This window comes from Triplophysa rosa, linkage group LG2, assembly GCF_024868665.1.
Source record: "Triplophysa rosa linkage group LG2, Trosa_1v2, whole genome shotgun sequence".
NCBI classification, from domain to species: domain Eukaryota; kingdom Metazoa; phylum Chordata; class Actinopteri; order Cypriniformes; family Nemacheilidae; genus Triplophysa; species Triplophysa rosa.
In genome coordinates this window covers 16,068,586-16,085,444 of record NC_079891.1, presented here as the reverse complement: position 1 = coordinate 16,085,444, position 16,859 = coordinate 16,068,586, and the positions used below count along the sequence as shown (strand labels likewise).

The following is a 16,859-nucleotide window of genomic DNA, read 5'->3' as shown; positions in this document are numbered from 1 at the left end:
TACATGGGTAACAGTTTTGAACAGATATCTTATGTACTTGCTGAAAAAAGTACAGGTTGCATCTTTAAATTAATATTGGATTTGAATAAAAGTATTTAAACATTAAAAAAGTGACACTTTTGATTCAAAGGAAGCGCAAGCATTTTTAATTTCAGGCAAAGACACTTTATTACTTTAAAAAAAGCGCAGACATGCAAGACTGTGGATAAGATCACAGAAATACGTCCTTTGGTAACATTTCAGGAATTGCAGTCAAGATTACCAAATCAATAAACCCTAGCCTGTGGTCAAAGTAATAACTTTCAATTATTACTTTGCCAGAGACGCACAAAATAACAAGAACAAGAAACACAGGCAATATCAGCCTGCAATGAGCCCCCACCCCGCTTTCAATCTTACAATCATGCGTGAAAGATATGAAACCATCTCAAATGTCCAAAGGTGCTGAAGTTAATCTATCGTGACAGAAACCACTCTCAAAATGAACACACAGCACACGTAGACTTCAGGTCTGAACACAAATGTCCATTCAGAATTCATTTGGATTTCTTTCATTCGGACCTAGTGAAGGTCAACGCTCACCCATCACCCCCACTCTTGCTTTAAAATACAAGCTCTTTTCACAAAATAAAAAATAAACATTCTGGTCAAACCTATTCCTTCCGTTTCGCTCTACCACAGGAATAATGTCATCTAGCCATTTCACCCTGTGCAGAGATAGCATTCAACATACAGCATTGAGCATTCAGTGGTCCCAACAATGGATCTTAACAGGAGCACTGATTTAGTGGCCGTAAAGGGCCCCTATTCTCCCCTCTAGATCTCTCACACTGAAATAACACACACACTAAACAAACACACATACACACTGGAGGGACTCTTGTGCCGCTGCACAAAGAAAGGGTTTTTACAGGATGTCCAGGTCACTACTCTTTTACCTTCACAGGGCTCTAGACTCATTTTTCCCACTGGTCGCACTGGTGCGACCCACTTTCTCAGTTGGTCGCACCAACTTACAATTTGGTCGCACCCTTTTTTACAGTAATCATAAAGACCTTGCCTAATGACCTCAGTTGATGAATCGTTCTGTTAATGTGTCACTCATGAACACTTGTCACATGCTTTACACGCTACAAAACAAGCCGAGAAGCGTTTATGAATTATTGTATTGCTGTTTTATTGCTTTTTTGATTCTCTAAGGAACATAAAAAGCAGTTATTCAAACGGGAAATATGTAGAAATCAAACAAAGAACATCCAACATCACTAAAACACTCAATGGCTTCAGGTAATACAGTAAAGAGTCTGACTAATGAATCTCTTTCTTACATCGTATCTACCGTAACGCGGTTAATGACAAACTTTTTGAGCGTGATGCACTTCAGCACAGCTCTTCTTCACCGGTGAATCATTTAAACGCCTCTGATTGGTCACAATATTCATACCCTGAACTTGATTGGCTGTAATGCTCAAAGCTGTAGCAGAGCAAAGAAGATGTCATCCACATTCGTTCATTTTCACCTAAATCTTATTTAGATTGCGACTGTCATAGCTAGTTTTTTATTATGCATGGACTATTTTTCCTCTTTTGTCTTGAACTTGGAGAGCAGATTTGTTCACCTTGTTGTCATTTTTCCAAAGACTCTGTTAATTTCCGACCCTGATGTAAACAATGTATGTTATGTTGGGAACCGATTTACTATCTGTTAATGGAGCCTAACATAAACTTACACAATGAAAAGTTGTTTAAGAATCCTAAAGCCAAGGCTAAAGAGGGAAACTTATTTCTTCCTTCTAAAGTTTGTATGAAGTACACCTGCTTAGAATGTTAAAATAAATAGAGGATCTCTCCCAACACTGTTTATATTTATCTAAGGTTAGAAAATGCTGGGAAAACTTTACATTTACGCAACATTTAAAAGTGTAATGTTAGAAAGTAGGTAGATAACACTATAATGGTATGGTTCAACAAAAAAACGTACCTGGCTGGGTCGGACTTGAAATGGCTAGCAAGCAAGCAGGTACTATTGAATATTCCATTTGTTTAGCAAATTGCAGCGGTCCGTTTGCTTCTTTTCTTTCTTTCGTCAGTCTTTAAAAATAAATCTCAGATTTCGCGCTGTACAATCCATCGCACAACGTTTTTCCATTCTCATTCTCAACTAGACTCGTGTGCGGTGACATCACGTGCAAGCATGGGCCCCGAACGTCAAAATAAAAGTGATGTTCAACAAAAGGTGAAATCAGATGTCAATCAACATAAGTAGCGAATCAAATTTTGGGGTGGCACCCAGGGTGACCAATTGGATGTCAGGGGTGTTCAGTGCCACCTTGGACTCCCCTCTGGCTTTGCCACTGCTTTTACCACATAAAATTAAATCAAATTAGCTAGCTCAAAACTCAAAAGTAACTCAGAACTAAATTATTATATATGTACTTTACTACACGTTGTCATAAATAAACTTTAAATACTTAATCTTACTAACCACTCTTGTTAAATGGTCTAAGCACGCTTGTGTTCTGAGGTGTTTTGAGTGACTGATTTGATGGGTTCAGTCAGTGAGTCTCGTGAGTTCGGTGCTTGATATACGACTTGTTTCAACAAAATGAATCTGTTAAAATAAGTCATTACGTCGCGAATCAGACATTAGCGGACATTGACGAGCAGTTTGTTTTTCACAGATGTTAGGATCTTTATGTCAGCTGGGCAATTCCAGCGTTATGGACGTGACATTTTTTGTTATGGACCTGACATAAAAATGCTCAGAGAATGAATTTGTTGCGATTATATTGAACCATCTGTTTATATTTTACTGAACCCTTGTTGATAGAGTCTAAACATCAAAAAATGTCACTCTATGAAAAAAATGTATATTTAAAAAAAGGGAAATAAACATGCGTTATGGATGTGACAAAAAAGGACGCGGTTTTTGGGAACTTTGTAGGATTTCTATAAAATAAAATGCACAATCCTGAAGCAATAATACCCAATGAATGGAGAAGGGATGCCTCTTTATAGAACATAAAATAGTTACTTTATATTCATTTTCAAGTGTCCATTTATGAGGAATATGTAGCGTTATGGATGTGACAATCCTGAAAATGGCACTTACCTGACTATGAAAAATCATGCACTAAAAATAAAACAAATGCTTTACAAATTTGAAGAGAGATCTCACATGGGTATTTGAACCACCAAATGTTAAAATCTGTGCTGTTACCATAGTAAAAACCACTGGTAAAAACTTAATTTTTTCGTGGTAAGGTTGACATTTTCACGGAATTGCCCAGCTGCATGAGCGGAACACTTGTCAGGGAAGAAAAGGCAACATGTTTTTGAGCACATTCACACCCAGCTGCAATTCAGGTAAAAATATTCTCAGAATGCGCCACATGAAACATGGATTCTGTCTTCCGACCTTGCTTTTGATTGAAGTGTGAGGGAGAGAGACAGTTCAGAAACCGACGTGTTCGACTTCATTAAGCGCTGCGCAGAATGATCAGAATATGACATCAATGTTCCGTGAGAACGTTTTAAAAGCATATGGAGAACTCTGTCCCACAATGCTTTTATGCTGTTCGGTCTGCGCAACACCAAATGAAGTCAAACACACACTTTAGTTTGGAGACAGAGGGAGTGCACGAGCTCTCTGCTCGCTCTTTCCTACACTAATCGCAAGCGCGTCATTCACGACTCATAAGTCACATTAAATGTTCATATAAATCTTTGGCGGAGCAAAAATTCGTTTTACAAAAATTCGAAATTTTACCTCGCACGTTATAAAAAAACGATCGCATTTGCGAGCATTTTGGCCGCAGTCTAGAGCCCTTCTTCACCTTTCCCTCGAAACAGAGAACAAATACACACACATTAAATACAGCTACAGAAAAGGATTTAGTCAGAAAATCTATTGCTGTTTTGTAGCGAAGTACATATCATCAGCACTAGCATTATAGCACTACTAGACAGCCAACTTTCTATTGAAACTTACATTTTAGCTTTAAATTATACAAAAAAGTGAGCAATGTGACAACACAAACACTCTCATCCTATTATAAACAACTAAGCTGTAAGTGCAAGAGCACAGTCTCACGTGGCTGTTTGAGCCCTGCTGATCCATGCACGGTGTTGGCTGAATGGCATAACATACTGCAAATTCAAAATAATGCAAAATGATCATCAGTGCTTTTAAGTTTGGTACAAAAGCCTTTTTTGAATGTTAAATTAGCTTCTCGATCGTGGATCTGATCGATTAGGATCAGCTGGTGTTTTTTTATAATTAGACAATCATTATGGTCATAATGCTAATCTCAGTTTTTCTGTTCAGTTATTTACATGACTCAGCACTATCAGATGCAAAGCCATCATGAGAAGGAAAGCCTGTGTATGTTTTCTTCGAAAATGCTTTTATCACAAACAAGCCAGAAATAGAAATAAGACAGAAGGAGAACTAAAATACTGGCTACATACACTCACCTAAAGGATTATTAGGAACACCATACTAATACGGTGTTTGACCCCCTTTCGCCTTCAGAACTGCCTTAATTCTACGTGGCATTGATTCAACAAGGTGCTGAAAGCATTCTTTAGAAATGTTGGCCCATATTGATAGGATAGCATCTTGCAGTTGATGGAGATTTGTGGGATGCACATCCAGGGCACGAAGCTCCCGTTCCACCACATCCCAAATATGTTCTATCGGGTTGAGATCTGGTGACTGTGGGGGCCATTCTAGTACAGTGAACTCATTGTCATGTTCAAGAAACCAATTTGAAATGATTCGAGCTTTGTGACATGGTGCATTATCCTGCTGGAAGTAGCCATTAGAGGATGGGTACATGGTGGTCATAAAGGGATGGACATGGTCAGAAACAATGCTCAGGTAGGCCGTGGCATTTAAACGATGCCCAATTGGCACTAAGGGGCCTAAAGTGTGCCAAGAAAACATCCCCCACACCATTACACCACCACCACCAGCCTGCACAGTGGTAACAAGGCATGATGGATCCATGTTCTCATTCTGTTTACGCCAAATTCTGACTCTACCATTTGAATGTCTCAACAGAAATCGAGACTCATCAGACCAGGCAACATTTTTCCAGTCTTCAACTGTCCAATTTTGGTGAGCTCGTGCAAATTGTAGCCTCTTTTTCCTATTTGTAGTGGAGATGAGTGGTACCCGGTGGGGTCTTCTGCTGTTGTAGCCCATCTGCCTCAAGGTTGTGCGTGTTGTGGCTTCACAAATGCTTTGCTGCATACCTCGGTTGTAACGAGTGGTTATTTCAGTCAAAGTTGCTCTTCTATCAGCTTGAATCAGTCGGCCCATTCTCCTCTGACCTCTAGCATCAACAAGGCATTTTCGCCCACAGGACTGCCGCATACTGGATGTTTTTCCCTTTTCACACCATTCTTTGTAAACCCTAGAAATGGTTGTGCGTGAAAATCCCAGTAACTGAGCAGATTGTGAAATACTCAGACCGGCCCGTCTGGCACCAACAACCATGCCACGCTCAAAATTGCTTAAATCACCTTTCTTTCCCATTCTGACATTCAGTTTGGAGTTCAGGAGATTGTCTTGACCAGGACCACACCCCTAAATGCATTGAAGCAACTGCCATGTGATTGGTTGATTAGATAATTGCATTAATGAGAAATTGAACAGGTGTTCCTAATAATCCTTTAGGTGAGTGTACGTTTGGAAGGCTCTCTTTGTTTTAGTAGCTTCAAATAAGAACTAAGAGGCTTAAGAACAGCCAATGGGGGACAGCCACTGATAAAAAGCCAACCAATGGCAACGTCTGACAGTAAGTTGTGTGCCTGGGGCAAAGAACACTCATCAAAGAGCTTTTATGAGTGCGGGAGCAGAGGCTGGCATGATCGAATTTAACAAACATGCCAAACATTCACAATCATAACATGCCTCCTTCTCACCTTCCATTCTTTCTCTCTCTATCAAGTGTCTGTTGACTCGACCTGCACCATGGAACCTGACATCAACCTTGGCTTCATCCCAGTCATACCATGTAAATTGAGTCTTCCTGATGCCAGTAAATCTTTAATATTAACAACATATTATGAAAGTTTGTTATAAAAAACAAAGAACACAAAATGTAATAATAAACACTCTTGGAAGACAAACACGGATTGTGGCTGCTTCCACTCCCCAGGATTGTGCTGAATGAGAATATCATTCCCAACGGTGGCCTTCATGAAAATGCTCTTTAACAGCCAGTTTTATCAGATACACAATCTTACAAAAAATTCCACTCTAAACAAACAAGGTCTGATTTCTACGATGTGGAAAAAGCAACACAGTCTTAACGGCATATCGTAACTATTTTACAAGGTGCCTATCACAAATCACCCTTTTTCAGACATTTATCATTGGACATGCTTTAAGAAAAGATGAAAAGCTACATCAGACAAGGCAATGTGACATGCCTTTTATTACCTACTCTATCAATTGTTGAATTATTGTGACACTATTTGAAGTTCTATAGCGTAAAAAACCTGCAAAGTTAACTAAGATGTCACTCTGTAAGAATATATAAACAGTAAGGAAATCATACAATACACTTGTCAAATCCTTTGTCAGCCATTGTCAAAGCATCTTTCAACACACATGCACACCGTTTACACAGCATAAGAAATCCACTACGAAGACTCTAAGATGTCTAGGTGGCCTTCACACAGCGACATTACAGATACAGTTCTCTCTCCATGGAATAAAATCGAACACCACCCCCCTTAAACCTCACTCTAACACTTTTCAGAGTTTAAAACTAACTTCTTCGTCACAAGATTCTGAATCACACTTTTGTATCTTTAGGATTACAGCTCAGTGTCACATGACCACCAAGGTCCCATCACACAGCAGGCTCCCCTGTCACCCGAGCAGGAGATGAGATGCTTCCATACTAATGGGATCTTTTCAGATTACACTGGACAGATATGCAATTTGCCAAGCAAACCCTCATTATGAAGCAGGGCAGAGACAGAAGGGAGGGTCACATATCCAGTTCCAGAGGTCTTATCTACAGCCATAAACAGATAAGAGCAGATGACTGCTGTCCGTAACTTCACTGTCCTACAGACAGACTGGGATAAACACGTTCCTTTTCTACCTCACACACGTTCCTAAAATACAGGTCTTATCTTATCCTTACTTAAAGAAGGTGACAAATTGCTATAAGAAAATCAGTAGTTATGGTTGTTATACTTCAGACTGATCAGAAGTAGAAAATCACTGCATTTCATGTATTGGTGTGATTTTAGCTGAAATGGCAACCCGGTCTCATCAATCTGTGTGTAATACATACGCCAAATCTTGCGTGCATGATATGCCAATATTTCCCATTAGCTTCGCTGGAGAGCAGACGCATCCACGACACGACTAAATTATATATTGTGGTGTAATTTTGCCATCATGACGTGTAGGGTGTGATTGTTGTTTTAATCGGACATCCATCATAATTTGTGCACGTTTATTATTTACTTTCGCGCAATTTTGATGCATTTGAGCACGTAACCCAACCCAACCCCACCCCTAAACCTAATAGTTTGTGAATTATACAATATAAAACACAACACATAACATACGGCTAGATGCTATTTATTCCAAACGCGCAAGTAATCCAAGGCCGAATTTTTTCACTTGCGCGTTAGGGCACCACCTGCTGGGCGCCAAAACTAGCTCATTTGGCCTCTGATATGTGGTGCAAAATGAGAGAGTGTGCGAACTTGTGTCAGAGGCTCGCAGCAGGAGATTCAAGCAGTTGTGTTTGTGCCAGAAAAATGTCCAAGAATAAAACCTTTAATTTGTGAGAACATATTTTACAAGCATTCAACTCTTATTGCATGAATTCACATACTGATTTGCGGATGTGCAAAACTCATCTGTGAACGCACGTCTTTTGGTGCAGGTGTGTGAATGTGTTTTGCACCATATTTACTGCAGCAATTGTAGCATAAAATGTGAGTGCACGACAGTGTTAATTTCGTTAATGAAAACTATGACGAAAAGTATTCGTTAACGACATGTTTTCACTGACGAAAACGAGACGATAACTAAATAAAAATGAATGCATTATAACGAAAACTGTAATAAAAATATACTGACATTTTCGTCAACTAATAAAAACGAGACGAAAATATTCTTGTCCCACCTGGCGGACATCAGTTTGCGCGCATGTGCTGCTTATCTCATATAAACGGCAGAGAGAAGTCTCTGGGAGAAGGGGAAGCACACACATGTATTCTGTGTCTCCACGCGGGTTACAAAGCGTCTTATTTTCTTCACGATCGCCGGTAAAACGCCGCAAACTTGAAGCGCGACTGCAGGCGAGTCACCCCGAAACACATTACGAAGGCAAGCTCAAAGGTTTTATATGCCAATGTTAACTTAACACGAGCTGCTGCATAACGTGAAATGCAACATAGAGTCAGCCAAAAGAAACCAGCGCTGTCCTCTACTGATTATAGAAGTGATGAAGTGAGTCGAACTGTACATTCCAACCAAATATGTAACATGTTTGCATGACTAAAGAAATGTAATACAATTTATATAATATGTCTTTTTGAAAGCTATTCTCATTCATTGCTGTATCAAGCAAAGACAGTGCGCTCTTTCTTCAAAGAGGCATGCCATGAGCCAATAGCCTTTGAGTGTGAGCCGTGTCAGAGCGTTTCATTGGTTGAATGAACTGAATGAACACGCCCTACTTAACGAGTCAATTCAGTCAAATGGAATTGAACGAACTGGAACATGTCGTTCATGGTCTAATACTCTGCGTTCCAACAATGCATATCTAGTTACTGGAATTTTCTGAAAAATAAAGGTAATGACCTGGTTTAATTTTATTCTAAGGTGAAGTAAATTATGTCAAAACAGTTGAATCTTTGTATGGAACATTTAATTACACCAAGTAAATGATTTAAACCATTTAGATTTTAGTAGACTAAATATAATGTATATTTATTCGACTAAAATGTTTTTCATATTTCGTCGACTAAAACTAGACTAAAACTAAAATGATGGGGTTGACTAAAATGTGACTAAAACTAAATTGCATTTTCGTCAAAAGACTATGACTAAAACTAAATCAAAATTTGCTGTCAAAATTAACACTGGTGCACGAGTATCTTAGTTTGGGATTTGTAGAATTGGATTTGTGCACTTGCAATGAAGGATTCAAGAAGGTGTAACTGTTGTGTTTGCGGGAGAGAAAAAAAGTTTGCAACTTCAAATTTTGACTTCAAATGTACTGATACACATGTGTGGCCAACCTCTACAACTACAAATTCCACTCTCACAGCTGCACAGTTGTTTTGCATCAAAAATACCTTCATACTACTGTGCTCGCATAACGATATCGTACGCCTATAGAAGACTCGGAATGCAACACGACCTGATTGTAATGCTTTTCTACTGGTTTCGGTCAGTGTTTTCAATAAATACCCATGGTTGACTTCTGTTTGCTTGTTTTATGTCGTTGGGAAGCGGGTGGGTTTAGGTTTAGGGTAGGAGTGGGTTTAGGTGCTCTAAAATATCCATTATAAAACGGTCAGTTCTGGTCCTTGATTCTGATTGGCTGAGCGGAGTTCTAAACCGTTATAAAATACCCCAATATATAACGGCTGACCGCACCACATAGCCTAAATATAATTTTATTTACTTTATTTTATGAAACCTTGCTAAGCATATGGAATAACCGTTTTATAAAAGCAATAATCCCTGCGAAGCAGTGGGTTACAATGCATTTTATAACAGCTACGGGGTTTTAGGCACAACGCCCTTAGCTGTTATAAATTCACTGTAACCCACTGCTTCTTGGGGCTTATTGCTTTATTAAAGTATGAATAATACGTATTTATAAAATCATTCAGTTTTACAAATGCAAAGAACCGAACGCGTCTCCTCATGACGCCAGGCAAACGAAGCAACTGAACTGATTGGCATATCATATGCAAGCAAAATTAGACTTTGGCGTTATGTATTACACGCAATTGGAAAGCGTAAACTCATGTTATTTATATGCAGATCGAGGAGATCGGTTTGGAACTGGACCAAAGCAGGGGGCTCTTAAAACAGCCCTTACAAATCTCTTTCACACACATACAATCGCATATCACAGGTATGGGAAAAATCCTAAGAGATACAACTAGCTAGATAACAGACAGAATCCATATGCAAACAAAACTGAAAACCAAACATTCCTATCCCTGTCGCCCCATAAGCCCACCCAGGGGTGTCCCATTTAGCTGACATAAGACTCCTCGCTGACATCTAACAGGCTTATCTAAGGGGTCTTTCTCAGCTGATCTCTTTCAGTGTACCCCCACACAAAAGGGATTTTATGAGCCAGGCCAGTTACTTGCTTTGGGCTGAACAGCGTGAGGAGAGATTTGGTCTGTTTAAAGCGATAGACAGCAGTAAGCGTTTATGGCCCTTGTGTAACTGAAGATGATGAGAATTAGAAAAAGAGCGTGTGTGTGGCCTGATTTAACAGCTGGGTGTTTAACTCTCACTCTCTCAATAGGTGGGGAAAGAGAAGAGACACAGAACCTGTGTACATGCATTTTTCTCCAACTGGCATGCAGTGGGAAGCAGCTGTGCAAATGTGCATGCACACCACAAACACACGCAGGCTGGAAATGCGAGCTGTGTGCGGAAAGCTTGATCTGACTTTCTTGCGAGCCAAATAAACTATGTTTTACAGCCTAATCCAAATGGGGAGGGTCACGTTAAGAGGGATTGAGAGGGCAACGTTTTTATTTGGCTTATAAATGGAAACCACTTTAGCAGTAATTTATTTTTCACTAAAAGTAAAATCAAGGCTTTTAAATAAGCATATAAACAAGGTCAGACTATTTGTAAAGAGATACAAGGTTACTAAGGATGACTATTTTATGTTAATGATCACCAATAACAGCACTGTGATCACCAATAATTATAACAATGTGTTAACTTAAAATGTGTTCAAATGAGCAAATTAACACATCCAGTTTAGATAAACTTACTAACCTTCACTTCTGCCTCTCAAATTCATCTCCATCTCTTACAGCGTAAATTGTCATCTATTGACTCATAAACTGTGACTGCTCGTCCTTCAGATGAGAAATCTGTCCACTTGGACCTCACTCAGCTGATCTCCGAAATAACAAGATCGCCTGTGTGTACCTCTCTCAGTAATTGCAATCAGTATTTACAACATGTCTCTGAGCTTGACAGGAAAGGCTTGACGTGATCCCAGAATATAAAATTACAAGTGTTGTCATTTTTCTCACACACAAATTACAGCTTCAAAACATATGATCAGTGACAATTACACAGTCAAAACTCAAAACAAAGTTCCCTACCAGTGTTGGGTGTAACTAGTTACTTAGTAATTAGTTACTGTAATTTAATTACTTTTCCCTTGAAAAGGTAAAGTAAGGAATTACTCTTATTTTTTCTGTAATTTAATTACAGTTACTTTTGATGTAATTAAACTAAATACTTTGTGTAATATATGTGTGTGCAATAGTGGAATTGACATCAAAATTCAAAGTCTAACTTTAAAATGAATGCTTTAATGTATAATTCTCACATTTGTAATACTTTGGTCAGTTAATAAGAGTACTTTATGTAGTTTAATATTATTTATTTGAATGAATTAAAAGAGCCGTTTCATGCCTATGAATCACTTAACTAATCAAGGTTGATATAGGATATAGAAAGTAATTAGTAAATTACTAAATACTTTTTGGAGAGAGTAATTTGTACAGTAATCTAATTACACTATTGAATATGTAATTAGTAACTAGTAATTAATTACTTTTTCAGAGTAACTTACCCAACACTGTTCCCTACCTCTTTTTACTCTTAAAAACGTGGCTTGGCATTGAAACAAATTCCCTTGATGGAATGAATTTATGAGTTTCATAAATAACAGGTAAACATGTTTGGTATTTGCCCTTTGATGACTGTCTCCACCTTTAACCTTGATGGTAAAACCTAACCTACACAAACAAATACGTGTTTTGCCAGCTTGGAGAGGTTTGCAGAAAAACACACAAAATTAAGCCTGCTTCATTTAGTCCATGCTTAGCCTGGGCAGGTCAATTAAACATAAACCACTTAAGAGGAGAACGCTGCCACAAGCTCTCCATGCACACACATAGAGGAATGTGTTAATTATCAAATGCATTAGCAGGGTTGCCATGCGTTACAAAACTAAGCACCTGGAGAGATTTTTTAACACATTGACCACACTGCTAATTCCATTATAAGAAACTACATTGACAACACAATTGTTACTGAAATGACAACACTGCAGTTTAATAAAAACAGATGAAAAAAAAACATTCAAAGGGGTATGAGTGGATCAGCCTCTGGATTAAGGCAAAATGGTTCACAGCACATGTAAACAGGTTACTCACGAAAAATGCCATTAAACAAGCTCTGGTTATTCTTAGCCTGGAGAAAAGACAGATGCATGAGCGAAAATGTATTTTCTTCAATGAGTAGGCATGCATATTTGAAACCACTGCCCCCGTGATCCATTCAAAAAGGCAAATCACATAATAGCTCCTCATAGAAGAAGGGAAACGTTACACCCAGATGTCAAAATGATCCTTCACCACGCTCGATAATTGTACTGAGAATAGGAGACCGTGTTTCTCTGGAAATAGGAGTCTGAAATTTAATTATCCAGCCTTTGGAAAATGTAGGGCAGACTGAAGAAAGCGCAACGATATAAAACTGCACTCTGTGGGTAACTAATGTCAAGCTCTGGTTTTAACTGAGTGAGCACAAGATACCGGAGACGTAAATCAAATAAACACGCTCACAGTGTTAGGTAATTGAGCTTTTAAGGATGGTTAAAGTACATGAACAAAAAGCAGAAAAGCGTTGTTAAAACCACATAAACCTCTAGAAACAAGCAGAAACAGATCAGCCATTTAATGATACTTAAGGCTTTAAAGTATTTTCACCGGACACATAATCGCTTTAATTCAATCTTAAAAGGTTTGTTAAAGATCATTTTTTTGCAGACGACGACAAGCTCTGAACATGCAAGACATGAAAGCTTTTGCACCGTTTACATACATAGGAAAAGCGCAAGAGCTGCCAAGACTCGCTTAACTGCATGAAATCCTCTGATGAAAGCATGCGACGTGGTCGAAGATCACAACATATGGTCAGCAATAATAAAATACGGTAGGTCTCTGTGCCACACATAAGCTTTATTCTTACCCCGGGATCCAGTTATTTACGGATGACATTCGTTGAAATGGTACGCATTTAGCACCAATCCTCAAGACCGAAACGCATGTTTAAATCCTCTGGACCGCGATAGAAATTGGCCAATTCAACACGGACAGCCGCCGAGCTACCTTCACTAGATCCGTTGGCGTCGCGGACGGTTCAAGCAGTAGCGTCTATCGCACCGCTTTCCCCACAAACTAGCCCCGCCTACTCTTTTACATCAACACGGAAGCCTCCCTCCAAAAACGCTCCCATTGGTTTTCGGTCAGACTAGGAAGCGTCGAGCAGCGCGTTTGACCAATCACAGTGATTTCGTAAAGAAAAAAAGGCTGGGATTTAGAGTTGGAAGTCATGCGGGCGGATGAGATGCATGACGTCAACCCTTTGTTACCTTGCCGACCCCTTTCATGTGAAACTGCATTCATCTGCGAGTATGAAACATACATCGTATTTATTCATAAACATATGCACAGATTAAGAGGACAAATAAGATCACTTTGCAAGAATTACTTTAAGGAAAGTACTTTTCGATGCAAACACAAGAAGCAATACAATATAATGAAGCAGGTGCAATCATATTTTGTCAATCAAACATTCCACACATAAACTGTAAATGAGTCAAATCTGCATGGGTGGCATGTGTTACGTGCAACTCTGTGTTTACTGTTTTTATATTGCTGTACACTCAGTCGCTTTAAAGAGACTCCATCTGGCTAGAGACAGATTTATGACAGAGCAACTGTACATTTCACAACGTCGTCACAAAGTCCGGCATATATGTGGATCGCAGTCAATTCTCCCCAAACTAATAAAGCATCTAATGATATGTGACTTTATAACTTTCCACCCACCGACCAATCTGCTGTCGGCTGTCAAAACCCCCAGCTTCAAACACCGCACCGCTTCTCGGCGGAGAAATCCCCCGTGACATTTCGAGACAACGCCTTTGATATTCAGCAAAGGTCACGGCCATGAATTTATATATATTTTTTCTAGAGGATCAAATGCGAATTCTGCATTGCATGCGCTCAGTCTGCCTGCTAAAGTCACCACAGGCCTGATACCACCTAGCCCTAAAATGTACCCTAGAGAAACATTCGGGAAAATAGAAATAATACACGGACTAATAAAACACAGCAAAATGTGTGGCAGCTATCGTCAGCTTTACAAACATTTATGGTAAATCACCACAGTCCACAACCAGCATGTAGAAAATAAAAATCACGTGTATTTCACATTAGCAGATTTTTCCCAAAACCGGCATTTTTACACTTGTTTATAAGTCTTGCTAATGCTGTGTATTACTGGTCTAAAGTGTGAAGCCAGCTTTGTAATTAGCCTGACTTACACTGAATTATATAGAGAACTGACTCCTTTGTTGCTCCCCAAAGCATCATGGATAACATAGTGAACCATCGAGCACAGAATCATTACAATGGTTAGTCAAACGATATACTTACTCTCTGTGGATCGTGTGAAAATACATTGCTCAAAACATCATAATGGATTAGTATTATTTGGAGACAGTGTTTTGATTTTTTCTAGTGTTGCTGCTCTGCGTTGTCGAATCAGTGTCGCTGTCTGCGGCAGCAACTTCCGGCGCATGCGCGACAGTGTTGCAGACGATGGCTGCAGTCCAATCGTTTTTATTTACATATACGAAATATAATTAAATATAAAAATTACAAAGGATAAGATTTAGACACTCTTCTCAATTGAATATAATAAAAAATGTATTTATTTACGCAACATGTTGCCTTCTGCAGAAATAGAATTCACTGATAATATGGCTGAAACGTATATAATAGGAACAAATAGGAAAAACTATTGGAGACGTTCTCGTTTTCTATTCAGGTAAATTGTTGATAATAACAAATAATAACTTGACCTTTACAATAAGCATTTTGCTTAAATAATTACAATTACAGTGTATTTTATTAGGCAATGGCAAACAGCATCTGTAAAAAAATTTGTTTGGAGAACAACATCTAAAAGACAAATCAAACAGACAGGCAGACAAAGTAAATTAAAGTGATAGTTCACGCCAAAATGAAAATTCTGTCATCATTAAATCACCCTCTTGTCATTTCAAACCTGTATTCTTCCGCAGAACACAAAAGACAACATTTAAAAGAAAGCTGGTAACCGAAAAGCACTGGACCCATTCACTTCTATTGTATGGACACAAAACCAATGCAAGCGAATGGGGGCCAGTTAACAACATTTTTCAAAAAATCTTCTTTTGTGCTTTGAAGTAAGAAAGTCGTACAGGTTTTAAATGACAAAGGGGTGAGTAAATGATGACAGAATTTTAATTTTTGGGTGAACTATTTTTCCTATAGCTTTAAGTGTACAATATAAACAGTTACCAATCAATCATTTATAAAACATTTACATTGTGGGGCCTAATGGTTAGAGAGTTGGACTCGTGACCAGAAGATTGCCGGTTCGATTCCCAGGGCCGGCGGGTAACGACTGAGGTGCCCTTGAGCAAGGCACCTTACCCCTACTTGCTCCCCAGGCGCTGCAGTGATAGCTGCCCACTGCTCCGGGTGTACGTGTGTTCACTACTCTCTGGATGGGTTAAATGCAGAGGTCACATTTTGGGTATGGGTCACCATATCTGACTAATAGGTCACTTTCAAAAAAACATTTACCATTCCACAGCACGCTTACTAGATTGAACATAAAAATCCTACTACTTTATCATATACATGTTTAAATAAAAAATCGTACACCACTTACATTGAAGTCAGTCATTGACATTTAACATTTAAGTGAATTTGTAAGATCTCTCCTGCATCGCTGTAAAATCCTAATCCCCACTATGAAAAAACGTATAACAGCATATACTTTACATGACAATACAAAAGCATGTTAATAATCGATACAAATTACACCATAAGCACTAAAATATAGAAAACATTGATTAAACAGGACTAAGTGCAGATGACAAAGACTAGAGCAAATAAAACAATTTAGGTAGAGATTACATTCACTGGTCCTAACATCGGTAAACGAGGACGCTATTTTATCATAACGCTCTGCTGTATCCCTCTAGTCGTTTTTAATCTTGCGAGTTGAACCTTTCGAGTTTGGTCGATCTTTATACTGTAAAAAGTTTCCAATTGTAGGATTTTTTTTAATTATGCCTACTTATTTATTATTATTTACCTCATGTCCTATAATCGTGCTCAGCCCCTGATGGCCCATTAGTTAGAAATTACCACGTAGTAGACGACCAAGGGACGAAGAGTTTTCCTATTTTTAGTCCGAGAAAAGATTATCATTATGTCTTAAGACGGATCTGTATGTCTAATTTGCTGAACTTTATAAATATGAATGTAAACGAGCTCAGGGAACTAAATAAAGTTCGAAATGTATGACAACTCCGAAAGTAAACGCACGAAACGCCATTTTGCCGGAAGATTTCTTGTTCGTTTGTTCATTTCTAGTGGGAGGTAGAGTGTATACTGACACCTACCGGCGGACTGATGTACTGTCAGTATTTGTGTACATTTGGCGAACACACAATCAGTATAGAGCAAATTGTTATTATATAGTATATATATATTTTTTTTTTTAAATTGGTATTATAAATACTGTCAAG

At 38.7% G+C, this 16,859-nt stretch overlaps 1 protein-coding gene across 2 annotated transcripts in view; it reads right to left on the bottom strand.

Annotated features, from left to right (window-relative positions):
* Positions 1 to 14,844, bottom strand: part of fam222ba (family with sequence similarity 222 member Ba) — a 64,162-nt gene extending 49,318 nt beyond the window's left edge. The window contains exon 1 of one of the 2 annotated variants that reach the window (XM_057357291.1): positions 14,710 to 14,844. The gene's annotated coding sequence lies outside the window, so the exon portion shown is untranslated. Of the gene's footprint in view, positions 1 to 13,237; positions 13,438 to 14,709 lie in introns of those variants that run through there. The other variant, XM_057357282.1, reaches the window with a different exon arrangement.
* Positions 14,845 to 16,859: the final 2,015 nt, after the last annotated feature.